The sequence below is a fragment of the Cupressus sempervirens genome, chromosome 8, assembly GCF_028749045.1.
Source record: "Cupressus sempervirens isolate cs-2001-9-10 chromosome 8, ASM2874904v1, whole genome shotgun sequence".
NCBI lineage: Eukaryota > Viridiplantae > Streptophyta > Pinopsida > Cupressales > Cupressaceae > Cupressus > Cupressus sempervirens.
In genome coordinates, this window is record NC_143125.1 from 260,670,541 (window position 1) to 260,687,580 (window position 17,040).

General features: G+C 32.5%; 1 long non-coding RNA gene across 1 annotated transcript; it reads left to right on the top strand.

Moving 5' to 3' along the window:
• Positions 1–1,906: 1,906 nt before the first annotated feature.
• LOC149542457 (uncharacterized) lies at positions 1,907–7,758 on the top strand. Its single transcript, XR_016355190.1, has 4 exons — positions 1,907–2,193; positions 7,032–7,058; positions 7,205–7,295; positions 7,403–7,758. It is a non-coding gene; the product is annotated as an uncharacterized LOC149542457 (long non-coding RNA).
• The last annotated feature ends 9,282 nt before the right edge of the window (positions 7,759–17,040 follow it).

Sequence of the window (17,040 nt, forward strand, 5' to 3'; positions counted from 1 at the left end):
AGTGAAGGAAGGATTGGGAAGACTCCTTATGAATCATGTAGGGAAATGATTGATCCAATATGCAAGGAAAATTTGATGGTCACCACAAGGATAATCCTAAGAGATCTTGAGGTAGAATTATAAGGTCAAACCAAGTAGATTAAATAATAAAAAATGTTGGGTTGGCAAAAAATAAAAGGAATAAATTGTCATTAAACATAAAATATCTATGCAAATGGAATGCATATAACCTATTTACCAAAAATAGCCTAGATTAAAACAGAGTTAGGGTAGTAAATGAACATAAGTAAATGAGACAATTAACAAGAGGGTAAGATACTTAAGTGTAGACCAATGATGGAATATCACTAATTTTTCATGCCAAATTTATTTACAATAACTTGAATAAATTGATTTCCTTTAGTTTGATGTGTCATGTTCTACTTTTTATGGAATTCAATTTTACACTTCTTCGATTTAATCTTGATTTGATGCATGAAACTAAAATCTACCACGTGTCTTAGAGGCTTGATAAAAATAATAATTCAATAGAGCTATTTCATCTTTGCCAATACTTGAAGGTGGTCAAGGTGGTGTTTATGAACATTGCTAGAAGATTATTGACTTAATAAGCAATATGTTATCCTTGGTCAATCATTTGTTTGTTTAGGTTAATATCAACAAATAATTTTAAAGAATAGACACAAAATAATGCACATGGCCTATATGTAGATAAATTAAATTTGATTCTTTGTTCCTTCAAAAAATTGAAGCATGCTATAAAGATTTCACTTTATTAAATTACACACTTTTAAATTTGAAAGATTAAAAATTGGGTAATGACATAGGAATGAACCTCATGACAAACTACCTTCCCAAAAAATATAACAATCTTATAAGTTTGAATTCAAATATGTTATATGAAAAATGATAGCTACACAAGTTTTACCATTACAAATAATAATTTCAATGTATAAATAATTATTAAATTCTAAATATTTGTATGTATTATCTTAACATAAATATATTTTATAACTAATTAAAATAAAATAGTGTTATATAATAATAATAATAATAACTTAAACTTTTTGAAATTATATATATATGATGTTATCCTTCTTTGATCACTTGTTTGTTTAGGTTAATGGCAACAAATAATTTTAAAGAAGACACACAAAATAATGCACATGGCCTATATATAGAGAAATTAAATTTGATTCTTTGTTCCTTCAAAAAATTGAAGCATGCTATAAAGATTTCACTTTATTAAATTACACACTTTTAAATTTGAAAGATTAAAAATTGGGTAATGACAAAGGAATAAACCTCATGACAAACTACCTTCCCAAAAAAATATAACAATCTTATAAGTTTGAATTCAAATATGTTATATGAAAAATGATAACTACACAAGTTTTAACATTACAAATAATAATTTCAATGTATAAATAATTATTAAATTCTAAATATTTGTATGTATTATCTTAACATAAATATATTTTATAACTAATTAAAATAAATTAGTGTTATGTAATAATAATAATAATAACTTAAACTTTTTGAAATTATATATTTAATTAAATAATAACAAACAAATTTCTACTGCACTTCTATGTACTAATTTTAAAAATATTTTTTTAAAATTTTAAATAATAATTTATTTAATATATTAAAATACCTTTGAATCAATAATAATAAAACAAGTTTATATTTCCTATCAAATGAATCATTTTTAATACTCACAATAGAGTTTCAAATTTCAAATGATTGTTTCAAATTTCAAACGATTTTCAAAATTGCAAACGCATTGCAAATTTCGACCGTTGTGGAAAAGCCGTAAAAATTGGAAAGAAGCGGGGGAGAATTTGGGCAATTTAAGTAATTCTGCTCAAACGGAAACCACAGATTTATTGCTTCATTCTTGTTTGAGTTATTTGTTCCTCTTAGGATTTTTTTTTTCTTCGTATTTTTGAGTTTTATTTGTTGTAAAGTGTGCACACTGGTCTGTCTGGTCTGTTTGTTTATTTTGTGTGTGTTTTTCTATTGAATTTTTGGTCATTTTATTTGTTGTTCATCTGATATGTTTTTTTTTGAATTTTTGGATATTTTATTTTTTCTGTATTTGTCTATTTCTTTTTGGGTTTTTGTTGGGAGGGAGAGGCAGGGAGAACAGGGGAGCGGCGGCAGCTGATGGAGTGAAGATTCTTCTTCTTGGTATGTAATCATGAAAAATATGTCTGTTTGTACAAGTAAGAAATTGTCATTCATCCTTGAATGCAGGAAGTAATCGGTGTGCAGGATAATTTTAGGTTTATATATATTTTCAGCAAATTTAAAGGTTTGTTATCCTGTCTCTTTTGTAGAAAAGATATCTCAGTCTTTGCTTTTAGGTAATTCATGGCTTTTATGATTAGACGCCTTTAGGTGTGGCTTTGGATTCATTGTAGTAACTGGAATAGGTTTTTAAATTAGATTATTCTAGTTTTACTGTGGGTTAAGATTTCTGATTTTCTGGATTCAGTGTCTGTTGTTATCATCCCAGTTTTAATTTCTAAATCTATAGATTGGAGTTTTTTTCTGTTATCTGTCTACAATTGATCATGGATCTATTGGTTCAATATTATTGCCTATCTGTTCTATGTTAGATTAAGTCAATGATGTTAAATATTTCCATCAGCTATTGGGGGGCAGGAACAAAAATAGGCATCTTAGTGGAACTGGTCCTTCAATTTAACGATGGGGAGCCCAATGAGGGGTTCACATTTGAAGAGGTATCCGTATGGTACTGCTCTAAATTGCTCTTTCCAAGCTCAACCCAATCATTTCTCCCGTTTTCAATTTCCCACTGTCTATGAAGACATGCAATCTTGCTGCAGACAGAGCCTGGAAGAGATGATCAACCAGAGTTTTTTTCATATTCCAAGCAGTCAAAAGGAAATTTAGTAGATTTTCACAATATATGTTTGTCTGGGTATATGATGCTGTTATAATTTTCTGTCATCAATGTTTCTTATAGTACTCAACAATCCATTAACAGAATGAAAGAATGCCATGATACAAAATCATATTCAATGATCCATTTTGTATCCCAGCTGTCTTTCATCCTACTGATATGAATAGATGATGACAAAAAAATTACCACTCAATCACTCCCAGCAAAACATATGCATATATCTTCTTTTATTTTCAAATATCACGCATGGTAAGAACCATTAAAAAAGAGATCAGTGCATGCCACTTCCTCTATTTTATTGTGTTATGATTCAACCCTTTTCTGATTTCAGAACCATGCTGAACTCTCTATAATTGTTTATTAACATCTCAGCTTGCAAATCATTGCTACACTATTCCTCAACTCATTGATGCTGCACAATTTTCCAATTGTACAGATGTCTTGCTTGGATTGTATTGTTCCATCTTAAAGCTGATCTGTAGAGAAAAGGCTTACTAGAGGTGGAGGAAAACAGAGGACTGAACCCAGATTTTCAGATCTTGAACTCAAGCATACAAATGTGTGTTGTAGCATACAAGGATTAGCAAAAGTCAAGACCCTTGTCACAAATTTCATGGTCCTCTCTTCGGTCAGCCTACTAATTGACTTTTTAATACCTTCGTTCAATTTTTCCCTTCTCTGATTGGTTGGCTTCTTAAATTTTACTCACTAATTTTCTCTTCACTAAGCTCCTTCCATTTCTGCCAAAATAGATTAGCTATTTGTGCTTTGCATTCATGAACTCGAATTTTTTCGCTTTTGCGATCCAATTGTAACAGTTTATTGCTCAGCTTGTATTTACCTTGCAGATTAGATGGTTTTTATTTGTTAGGATTTTTTTCTTCGCATTTTTTAGATACGAGCTGAGCAAGGAAATCTGTTCAGGTGGCATACTACAAAAACCATGCAGATTTTCTTGCATTCAGTTAGGAGATCTTTTCAATTTTGGGGGTTCTACCTGAATTCAATTTTTTGTTTGCTCTCCTTGCCCAAGCTGTGATCTCTACACAGTTTTAATCCAAAAGCTTTTGAATTCAACGTGTAGTTAGATGGAGTCTGAAGAGAAATGAACAGAAATAGAAGAAAGATTAATGACTCTGTCATCTGTTATTCTAGTCTGTGCTTTTAAGTAAAAATTCCATCAGCTTTCTTTCCGTGGCTGCAGGTTAATGTTGGTAACAGGGTATATAGAAATGGAAATTATCTTTGTTGATCCCAACGTAGTTTTAGCCAACCGCTAGTTTTGAAACACACTTTGACAACAATATTTCAATTATTTTGTCCCTAAGTGGATTTCGTTACCTTTTGCTTCCTTAGGCCTTGGGGGAAAGGGTATCAACATGGACTGCCTGTTGATTGTGCTCGTATCTAAACAGTTAAAAAGTACTTTACGATTTTTCGAATTTGAGCATGATCTTAGTTCATAGTTGTGATGTGGGGTGCTGTTGTATGGTGAAACAACTTCCTAATTTTGGCCTTAATCTGTATTTAGGCTTATTTGAAGTGCAGCTTTTGTAATTTGTGTTGCAAAATTCCAAAACCAAACCCTTGATTTTGGGCTTTATTTGCATTTGGTCGCATTGCATATTTCTATGTTAGATTAAGTCAATGTTGTTAAAGATTTCCATCAGCTATTTGGGGGTAGGAACAAAATAGACATCTTGGTGGAACTGGTCCTTCAATTTAACGATGGGGAGTCCAATGAATGGTTTTGGAACCACGAGGATCTTTTTAGGGGAAATTGAAGTATTGCATCAGATTTGATGAAGACTCACTGAACTAAAATTTGTCACTAGGTCTTTGGACACCATCCACAGGTTTAGTTAAACTAGATTGTGGATCAAATTTGGATAAGAAAATAGGAGGGAAATCATCAAACAGTATGCTAGTGAGAATCTAGACCAAATGAAGATCACCTCCTTTTAAAATTAGCACTATGATTAATCAATGCCAAAGGCCATCAACCAATTATGTGGAATGCTAGACTGGTGTCCAGGCAATCAACAATTACATCACCCAAGCAGATATCCAACTCATACACCAACTCCTTAATATTCATATGACTCTGGCATTTGAGTTAAGTAGTCCACAGCTTCTGAGCTTCTGAGTTTGAGCAGATCATCATCAAATTTCTTCCAATACTCCTCATCCTAATGAGCTCTGTTGAACGAAATTGCTGAATTGATTCTGTTTGAGCACACAGCGGACAGTTTTGCAAGCTGAAATTGTAGAGACTGGGAATACAATGGGCACTACAATTGCCACCAAGAAAACAGAGCTAGATCGAATGAAAAAAAATTATATTTCAAGATTATGTTGCCATTGATAAAAGAAAACATAAACATGATCAAAATCCACATAAAGCTCTGTGGCTTGAGCAAAAGACTTGATAGATATTACAATCATAAACAAAAGGTGATTGATAAAGTTGTCTGTTGAAAGGTTGTGATCTGTGAGACTTGATTATGATAGAAAAGATCACAATCAAAATCCACCTTTTGTTTTGGTGTCAATCAGCAGCTGATTGTTATGCATTCATGTGTATTCTTTGGGAGCCCAATTTAGGAAAATTGAATACTATATCCACAACATTGGACCAGAGTGTTACAACATCACTAGAAGGCTATATATAGCCAGCAAGATGCTTCAAAACATGCTGTAGAAGACAGACAAATTATGTTTTTCCGCTGTGATACTTACTTACACAGAAAGTTCTATTTGATAACCAGCCACAATTTGGCTCTCTGGATAATACTCTCATTGGATTACTACAAGCCCACGATATTGCAGTAGAGATATTTGAAGTTTTGAACATCTAAGTGTGGGAGTTACTGTTTTGTTAACAAAATTGATTTGGAGTGTGTAGATTAATTGAAGCAAAGGATTGCCAAAATGTATTGGTCTGGGATGAATGTGACATATCAGAAGGATATTATGTTGGGAACAAGAAGTGTATTATAACTCATTTAAAAGATGAGTTGAAGGATTTGACATGATTCTACAATCAGACTTAAGATTCACAAGATACTGCAAGCGCCCTAGCCTCAACATCACACCATTGTAAATATGACAGAGCAATTCATACCAACCTTTCACTGCTGATCTGGTTTATAAACCACGAAAGCTAGATCACAAAGGTATCTCAGTTTTTAGTAATTTTTTATTTATGCTAGAAGACTAATAAGGACTTATTTAGGTGTGCACCAATATTCTTGGGGTGTTGAAACATACAGATAGACTTACATCCTATGAATGACCCAGAGGAGCCGAATTGAAAATGTTTCTCAGAAACATTGACTAAGACATCTTAGATACCTGAAGAGTCTGCAAAGGATGAAATGCATGCACAGCAAGACATTTGTTAGTCTAGAGTTTAAAACTATGAAATGGGATTTGATATCATAAAAAAAATTTGAATTTTGTGATCTTCAATATAATGTAAACTTTTGGGAATGCATCTACATCAAACATAGGGTCTCTTCCGACATTGTAGTTTGACCTGTCTACATCTCTCTTTCGTTGTTTAAAACTGATTTGAGCAATAAAAGCAATTTTCAACCAAACCATTGAAGCAAAAACAATTGAATGGAAAGTTAGCCATCAATCTGAAATGATGCAAGAACTGAGGAAACATTTGAGATGAAATGTGACAACTATCAACAAAGCATGGCAATGATAGATGCATCGTATTGTCATTTATTTCCAGAAAGTTCTTGTTTATCACAAATTCACAGAGAGGGCATGCTGTGCCAGGGGAAGAAATCTCATCATTTTGGGTAGTGCCAGCAGTGAAAGCATTTGCCGGGCCTATCACACTAGGAAAGCCTTTCCTGGGCATATCACATCTTGATGGGGCCTTATCTGAAATGTAGGAAACCTGCCTTTTGTTTCGTTTAGAATTGAATTGCCAATACGATATTAAAAATGACTTCTTATGTATGTTTAGTCAATTTTTACAATTATATCTAAGTTCTCACTCTACTCTGTCATGTCACTTATTTTGTTTGACTGCTAACCAATCTTTTATCTTGTACTTAAATTTTTTTTGATCTTCTTACAGGTGAAGTTCCCAGGAAGATGCTGAAAGGTAATTTAGACTAGTTTCTTATTATTTATTACATTTTTAAGTTATATTTGTTAAGTGGTACAATTAATTTAGATCACAAGCATGTTTCAGTGCATTCCTTGATTAAGTATTAGTCAAGTTATGAAATACTAACTATAACAATTTAGAGAATTTGTGGTTATCAAAACTACTTGTGGCTTGATCTAATGAAGAGAAGCTGACATCATTGAAGTTGATGCACTTGATACAGGGGAGTTGGTATGCACATATTCTTAATAGTTTAATTTTTATGACATTAATTTCTAAACTGATTTTAGATTTGCCTACCTTTATATTATACTGGATTGATATTTGTTGCATTACAGTGATTGATCGTCAGCTCTCTTGGAAGAGGTGGGTTGTCAAGTATTTGATAACAAGGACCCTCCAAGTCCCAAGCAGCGTTTTCAGCTACTTTTTTTTACCATTATGAAAAGTTTGAGCATACAATTAAAGTTGCTAATATGGATTTCAGTAGCAAAGCATGTGATTGGTTATTTTTCATTTCTTCAACCATTTTGATCAAACATTGATCTAATAGTTCTTGTAACATGTAACAGTAAAACTAAAATGCTTAATAAAAGAAAATTATTGGAAGGGGTTAAAAGCCCCTTCAAAGACTGAAGGGAATGTCCATTGGCCATGGTCATTCCTTGAAGTCTTTTTTTGACAGCTTAAACAATGGTCTCTACCATTCTTTAAGGCATGTCTTGTGTCCCTAGCATTTTTTTGGTTAATGTTTATTCTTTTTAATAATAATTTTATAATTTTGATGTTAACATTAAAGTTGCCAATCACAATTTCCAATAAATAAATGCATCATTTATGTATCACACAAATCACTTAATAATATATTTCATTCGACAATCAAAAATCATAATATTATGAAACCAACATGATATAAGTAGATCACCATAGTAATATGCATGTTTTGAGCCATCACATATTAACATTGTTCATAATGAACAATATAAAATTACCTTCCTTAAAACAACATTAAAAGATAATTAAGAACTCACTTTATGAATGTAATTCCCCACACAACATGTTTACATAATTGTTGAACAATTTTTTTTTCATAATGTGAATGACAATTGTTTTTGCACATAATGAAGCAACACAATTTTAATAATAATAAGCACATTTTTTCATATTGCAAATGACAATTTTCTTTTGCACATAATAAAGCAACACAACTTTGATAATAATTTTTCATTTTCAATCAAAGCATTGTAAGCAATTATAAAATTATAAATAATTTTCACTTGACATGTAATGTAATAATATAAAATAAACACATTAATAAAGTGAGTTCATTTAATATAAATAATAAAATATTAGCACATAAATATAAATAATGTAAAATAATGGGTGTATCGTGGCGTGGCTAGTCGTGTCATGTCGTGTCTTAGGTCTAGTCTTAGGGGAGGCCATAGAAGCTTCCACCTTCACGTGGTTGGCCTTGTTAGTAGAGAATATATATTCTTGAAGCTAAGAGAAGCTATGTTATAATTATGTATTGGACATGATCATTCCTTGAAGTCTTTTTTTTTTTGACAGCTTAAAGAATGGTCAATAGGCCAAGGTCATATTCTTTAAGGCATGTCTTGTGTCCCTATCATCTTTTGTTTAGTTTTTTTTTTTCTTTTTAATAATAATTTTATAATTTTGATGTTAACATTAAAGTTGCCAATCATAATTTTACATAAACAAATGCATCATTTATGTATCACATCGCAAGTCACTCAATAATATGTTTCACTAGACAATCACAAATCATCATATTAAGAAACTAACTTGACTTAAGTATATCACCATAATAATATGCATGTTTTGACCCATCACATATTAACATTCTTCATAATTAACAATATCAAATTACCTTCCTAAAAACAACATTGAAAGGTAATTAAGAACTCACTTCATGAATGTAATTCACCACACATGTATAGATAATTGTTGAATGCAAAATTTTTCATATCACAAATGATATTTTTTTTTGCACATAATAAAATAACACAACTATAATAATAAAATGCACATTTTTTAGAATTGCAAATGACAATTTTTTTTGCACACAATAAAGCAACACAACTTTAATAATAATTTTTCATTTTCAATGAAAGCAGTGTAAGAAATTATAAAATATTACCACTTGACATGTAATATAAATAATATAAAATAAACACATTCATAAAGTGAGTTCATTTAATATAAATAATGAAATAGTGGTAGTGTGGCATGTTGTGTTGTGTCGTGTCTTAGGTCCATTAGAGGAGGCCATATAAGCATCCACCTTCACGTGGTTGGCCTTGTTAGTAGAGAATATGTATTCTTGAATCTAAGAGAAGCTTGTTTATAATTATGTATGTTGCTTGACCATAGACAAGATTTTATAAACACTCAAGTCATATCATTTGGCATGGTGAGATTCTAAAAATAAATAAAGTCGTGATTGTAAAGATACACTTTAAATACTTAATTGTTATCGAATTGAGTAGCATATTTTGGACTGTTATGTATATTCATAATTTGGACTGATTTGTTGTTTAATGTATTAATCTAAATGTTTTTCTTATAACATTAAATTTTATTTTAAGGTATATATTTGTTAATTTTAAAAGTAATTAGATAAATCTTTATTGAATTGATATATTTTTTCTTATAGCTAATTTTTCTTCGATAAATGTGTATTTTTTTAATAATAAAGTTTGAGTTTACAAAATTCAAAGACTAAAATAAAATGACTTAGCCCCATGGACTCTACATATTGACCTTCATATCAAAACTACATAGTTTTTGCACTTGCTATCACTACCCCTATCTATACATATGATCTATACAAAAATTATAATGCTCAATGCTCAATCCAAAATCTAGGATTTGCATTCATCAAAATACTTTTCAATAAACTGAAAGTAAAAATAATAAAACCACACCCATGGAGAAGAAACCCCAATATTATCATTTTACAACTCATTCTATATCAAGTAATTAAAAGTGATTTAATTCAGAGTTGTTCTCATTATTGTGAACTTAGATATATTACAAACTAGAAAACATATCAATGCTAAAGTATTATTGATTCACAAATAGAGGAGGAATATACATTATTTCACTTTCCCCCTTTTCTATTAAATTAAGGCGATCACTTAAAGGTACTAAAGATGATATTTAGCTTTATTTTTACCATAAATTTTTTATCAGTAAATGGCCAAAGTCTATAAGTTTCAATTAATGAAAAAATTAATAGATTCAACTTTATTTGTTGTAGGCACTAGTTGAGGAAAAAAAAGTAAGAAACCCCTAGTATAGCCCAAAAATAAGTACATTCCAACCTTTTTTATAATGCTAGAAAACATGCTAGATTCACTTATAATTAGTCTTGCATCCTCATGAGGTAGTCCAGAATCAAAAGTCCAACCAATTTGATGAAATGTTTTAAGAAGCTCCAAAAAAGACTAGAAAATAAATATTGACCAAATATCTAGAATGATAGCTAAAAGGACATGTGAATATTTGACTCTTCCTATATAAGTCTCATAGACTAAGAAAAAACAATAATATATATCTACCAAATGCAATAATATATATCTACTGAATAATAAACTTCCCAAGATACTCCTACTCATTTTGAAAAACACCAATACATACCAATCCCTTATCATCAAAAGGGTAACCTTATTAAAAAATTGAACACCAGAAGACTTATCATCATTAAAAAGGCTATCACTATCACATTTCTAGATGCAATTTATGCATAGATTGTTTTAATTGCTTAATTTTATTAGCTCTTGAAGTGTTTTGGATTAAAGTGAAAAACAAGTTTTTATTAGCTATTGAAGTGTTACTATATCTAACTTATTTCCTTTTCTTTGTTACAAAAAGAATTTGGCTTTCTTATACTAATTTGTATAACATTTTCCACACAAAATTTCATTTGAATTTTATGGAGGATATTACTCTACTAATTCTTAGATGAAATTATCTTCAAATCTTATTAGGTGTTAGGTTCATTGTCTGTGAGCTTAGATTATCCGATATGCCCATTAATGCTTTTAATCTATATTCTAACCAAACACTCATTCTTATCTAAATTGTATTGTACAATAGTAGTGTTGATAAGAAAATTAGAAGCATCAATAAATCTAAAGATTCCCATGATTAGTTTCAGTTCTCATTTATGTACTTGACATCCTATTAGAATCCATCAGTTATTTATTCCCCCAATTTATTTCACTATGACATAATGGGATTCAACAAATAAGAAAGAGTTTTAAGATTCCAACTTGAGATTGTATAGTGTTTATGCTAATCAAATTATCACATTCCCATGTTAATAACATTATTTAACTTGCCAATAGTATGAGGGGAATGTAATCCTTCATCTTATCCCTGCACATGATTGATGGTTCCACCAATTCTAAACCAATTGTCAATTCATTCTCTCATACCCCAACCCTATCATCAATTATAAATCTATCTAGTCTAGTGGCCTGGGGGGGGGGGGGGGGGGGGGGGGGGGGGGTGTTCTAATATGCATGAACTAAAATTAGCAATATATATTGCTTCTAATAGTTGGAATCCAATTGATCATCCTATGAGGACCCATAGTCGTAAGAATCAAATAACTTGGAGCTTGATGGTCGCCCAATTAGGGGAGTATCATAATGGCACGATCTACGAATTGTTAAATCATCTCTGATATTAGATGTGATTTTTTTTTATGCAAGAGCATCCTCAGCTTTCTTGCAATCTTGTACGTTGGAGGGGTTCTAGTTTGAAGTTGTGGACTCGATCACCAAAGGAATGGTGCTTGGTCGTTATTGGGCATAGTTTATGCTTGGGGGCTCAACATACTCTAGGAGCTTGGCATGATCTTGGAGCTTGACAAGGTCTAGGAGCTCAACATGGTTTGTGGTGCTCAATTTGCACTACGAGCTCGAAAATGCTTATGAAATTTATTGGTGCTCGGCTTGGTTTTGCTGACACTTGGCTTGGTCTTGGTTTTTGTTGGTGTCAAGTTGTTTGTGAGTCCACTTTTGGTATTTAATTTATATGTGGGTATTTAATTTATGTTGTAGCCGACTTGTGGCTCAACATATATTTAATGTAAGGAGTTTAATTTAGTTTGCAATGAACTAGGCTGACTTGTGGCTTAGTTGGGTATAAGTAAGGGGTTTGTGGAGTCTTTAGGCAGTAGGAGAAGTGTGATCATCTGTTTGGGAGAAGGGGATGAAGGGTAGATGCAAATTTTGAAGAGCTAGTAGCTACAGTTTGAGAACCAGAGGATTGCTTGGTGGACCTGAGGGTACAAGTATGGATTCTTCTTGGTGTTCTTATCTAGATGTGGATCTAGACTAGCTGGGATTGAGATTGTAAGTTGGATCTTGTTGGATCTTGCAGAACTAATATTGTAATTGTTGTTTGTATTTGGCCCTAAGCCAAAAGACCTTACAACCATGCATATTGTATGTAATCAATTATTTTATGAATAAAGAGTTGTGATTTGGTATCAGATCTTGTTTTATTGTGGTTTGTTGTTGTGTTTCCATTGTATGGTTATTTGTTGGGTTTTGGACATCTTCTTTGGGGATTCTCCCACTAATACATTAGGGGTCAATTTGCGACATCAATTTGTGACGGCAAGCAAATGTAATGTGTTTTTCACTTTTTTCTTCAATTTTAGCCCAATGCCGTCGCAATTGCAATGCTATCTCCAATTCAACTACAACCCAAAAATGTCGCAATTACGATGCTAACGGGATATAAGAGGGAAAAAAAACAAAAATGCTCATTTGAAAATTTGGTTACTCTTCGAGGATTCTGTGTAGAGGGTTTTTGAAGGCTGGCTATTTATGAGTAAATGCCCAATGGCACTCTAAACTTTGCTATTCCGCAGCAAGGATATTAGAGAAGGGGAAAAAAAAAACCAAAAATGGTCATTTGAAATCGACATAGCGACCGACATTCATTGTATCTTGGTTCTTCGAAAAGGAAAGGCGGGAGACTTCAGTAGCGAGTTGACTCAACGCAAAAGCCTGATCGCCATCTATGTCCAGATTTCTCGTTCTAGCCTGCATCTATCTCCCTCAACTCGAGGCATTGAGAGGGGCAAAGACCTGCATCTGCTAACTGCTTGCTTGCCCTACTATTCTATGGCGATCTCTACGGCGAAAGGGCCAAGGACAACATTTAGAGGAGGATGATGGCAAGGTGCAAAACAAACAAACCCATTACTCTTAGAATGTTATCATCGTATATCCTCTATACATGTTTTTGAGTGAACTCCACTCTTGTTGCTATGTTTTCATTGCCACATTGATTCTTAGCCCATGGTTAAGTACTGACTCAATGCTCAATAAGATCAATGTTTATCTATCCTTCAATGGTTCTGTGCCAACAACATATATTGTTATTGCTTTTGCCCAAGCTCTTCTCAAATATGCTGACTGGAATGAATATACATGTCATCAAATATTGACTATCGATATATGTCATTGGTTGCTTATTGGATTTGTATCAATCATCTTTCTCAATCAGAATCACGACATCCTTTTCTCTTTCTAGTGTGTCTTCTAGTTTGTGCCCATGTATGACTCCATATTGCTAGTTGTATATATATTTTATGTTCAATATGGGTGAACTTGGTATGTTTAATATTTCCACCCTTTTCTCTTTATGAATTGATCAATTTCCTTTATCAACTACACTATGCTTCTTATGTGTTTTTTATTTCAATTGCACTTCATTGTATATATAGTCTTGGGCCTTAAGTCTTGACTAATGTGCAAGATATTACTTTGACAAACCTTCCCCAATAGTTATCCACTACTAATGATTAAAAAATCGAAAATGGTATAGAGGAACACAAGCACTTATGTCCACTCATGTTAGGTAATCTACATGTTCCTCCTTGAAGAAGACATGGCATATTGGTTGTGTAGTGCTACCAAGAAAACTAGTGAAGTAAGGTTATCACTAGTGACAATAGCATAGAAACATGATGATAAATAAGGTACTAGTCCTTCATGAGTTCATGTTTTATATTTTCATTGGAGTATTTTCTTGTTTAAGGAGTTCTATGTCACATACTTTTTTTTTTCAACAAATAAGTTGGAATTAGTTTTGTTGGTAGGTTCTTTGGGGGAGGGAACCATAATACAAGAATGTGTAAAAGTTAGACGATCCAATAACAGTGTCCTACATCCTTCCTCAATATGATACGTTATGTATTCTTTTAAGTCTCACTAAAACTTGAAAATATAGAAACTTGACCAACGATCTAGCCATCCTTACAACTCTTATTTGAAATTAGACCCTTGTCTTGCATATAATTCTTTGAACTGGATAGAGAAGGATCATAACACTATCATGCCTAATGACATTTTCTATTAGGGAAAAGTAGACTAAAGTGTCTTTTTTTAATGTCTAGTGGTGTTTTCATAAGCTTCTGGTATGCTGGTATAATAATCCATTTCTCATGCTAGTTTTATAATTGGCTAGAGTTTAAGAGATTGAGTAGGGTTCAAGCATAAGGTTGAGTGGCAATACAGCCTCATCTGAAAGCTCATCTCCACCAAAAAGGTCAAACATGTAACTATACTTCTCTATGGAAGGTCATCATATGATATTCTTGATTCATCTTGATAAAATAATTCCCTTATCAATTACGCCTGCATTAAAGGATGCACACAAAACACTGATAAATGCAATGTAATCTACCTTCATGTGCTGAAAGTATTTGTTCAAAAAATTGGTAGAAATCTTTTCCAGAGCCATGTCTCAGATATCTCATAATTATTGTAGCCCATGAGATAAATCTTGTGTAGGAATCTTATCGAATAGTTTCTGTGCATGAGATAATACATTTCTATAGAAATGTACTATCTCATGCATTACTAAATTTGCTATCCACTTCTGATAATGTCTTCATGCCTTGTCACACCACTCAATCATGTGGTACTCTCAGGTCCACCTCACTATGCCTTGTCTCAAGGATTCATGTTAAGTTTTTCAAGGGATGGTCTATTGAAACATATGTACCAGCATAGTATGGCAACATATTATGCAATTCTTCATACAGATCAAATTCACCAAAGGAACTATTATACAGATCAAATTCACTAAAGGAACTATTAACACACAGTTAGATATTGGAAAGAGAAAGACTTAAGGAAGAAGATTGTGAACTTCCATTTTGGTATGGAAAAACTGGCAGCATGAAATTACATGCTCAACATCTCTTACACTACAGTCAATGAATATGGGAGTTCAATTTTTCATTTGACTTTAATCCAATCAATTCTAAAAATTCAAGTGGACTTTTCCAAAAATACAAAGAAATATGAATCTCTATCTGTGACAAATATTGACAAGACCAAAACAAGTATAAGATATCCATAACGATTGCTCAAATATGCAGATGGATGTGAAGCGGTGAGCAAAAGGCAGTAGTTCCCACATCATCATTGGAAATAACTGCACTTGGAGAGTATGACAAAAAAGACTTCAAACACTCTAGTTTTTAGAGATTAAAATATATACATGTCATGTGTAGCTGTACATACCTTTACGCAATGATTGGAGAAGGAATAGTGACTATCAAACATAGTGGGATAAATTTGAAGATTATTATGAGAACCCCTAAATTACTATAGCAAAAATACCCAGGCATCTGACTGAATACGCATAGGGACATAGTTGTTATTGATCAGTGCTAATGATTAGAATATTGCTTTTCAAAAATATTGTATGGATCTGTGTATCGCTTCATATTGATAATAGAAGGTCATCGTGTATAATGAATGTATATATAAAATTTGAGGAAGAATCTGTTGGAAGGCTACAATATAATAACATGACTCCATTGGCCAACATGCCAAGAGGGTGAATCTCAATAAGATCTCACATTAATAAGAAATATCCCAATATATTAATATACCAAATCACAATATCCACAACATCGCATAGATCCCCTTTTACAAGCAAAGGCAATGTGCAACAAGCATACTCAGTTGGCATCTCAGCCAAGAGTATGAATCCCTAAGTGATCCAAAGTACATTTGACATCACATAGCCATATAATAGCACATGTAAAGTTTAAGTGTATTACCACAAAGAATATAACATCAAAATGACAAATGTCTAATCATGCACACATGCTCACTCAATCAACCTCTATATCGAGAGTTCAGATCCCAATGCACCTGAAATGAAAATTCCACAACAATTATACCCAATGCTCCACATGGGGATAACATATCACAATGCACAAAATCTAGTGTTAATAAAATGCCATTCATGACCTAAAACTAGTTTTAGAAATTAATAAAACTGATCTGGACTTTACCTATATACAGTAATCAGAGGTGCAATTAGTTAAACAAAGATACATTGACCCAAATAGAAATGATAATAGCTATAGATTATGAAGGGCCAATGTGACTATCTCCTCTAACCACTGTCGAGGATATAGACACAGGTAGACCTGTGAAGCTAGTTGGAGTTGATGTCAGGTACCTGTCATCACTACAACACACATTAAGTGTAGTTGCTCACCAATTAAACAATTTTTAACCAATGATAAAGGGTGATGCTGATATCTTGGACTGGTGACTGGTATCTGCCTCAACTTTTAACTGCTGAGAATATAGCCTCAACTTCCCAAAGAGAATCCTTAGTTCCTTTATTTTAAATTCAACGATGGTCTGCCCAAATAAACTTGCTATGGAAAATCTGTAAGGCTTAACAGAAAAAGTGAGCTCTGTGCTCAAAGGAGGAATCGATGTGATCTAAATATATTGCCAGGATAGACTGAAATTGGAGGAAACCATGTGTCCCCAACTCAGTATATTGCCAACACATATCCTATTTGACATTGGCATTAATGTTCCTCCTTTCCTTCCCAATCCCTTCTTCATGAGAATAATGCAAGGCACGCATCCAAGGACCATCCAAATTG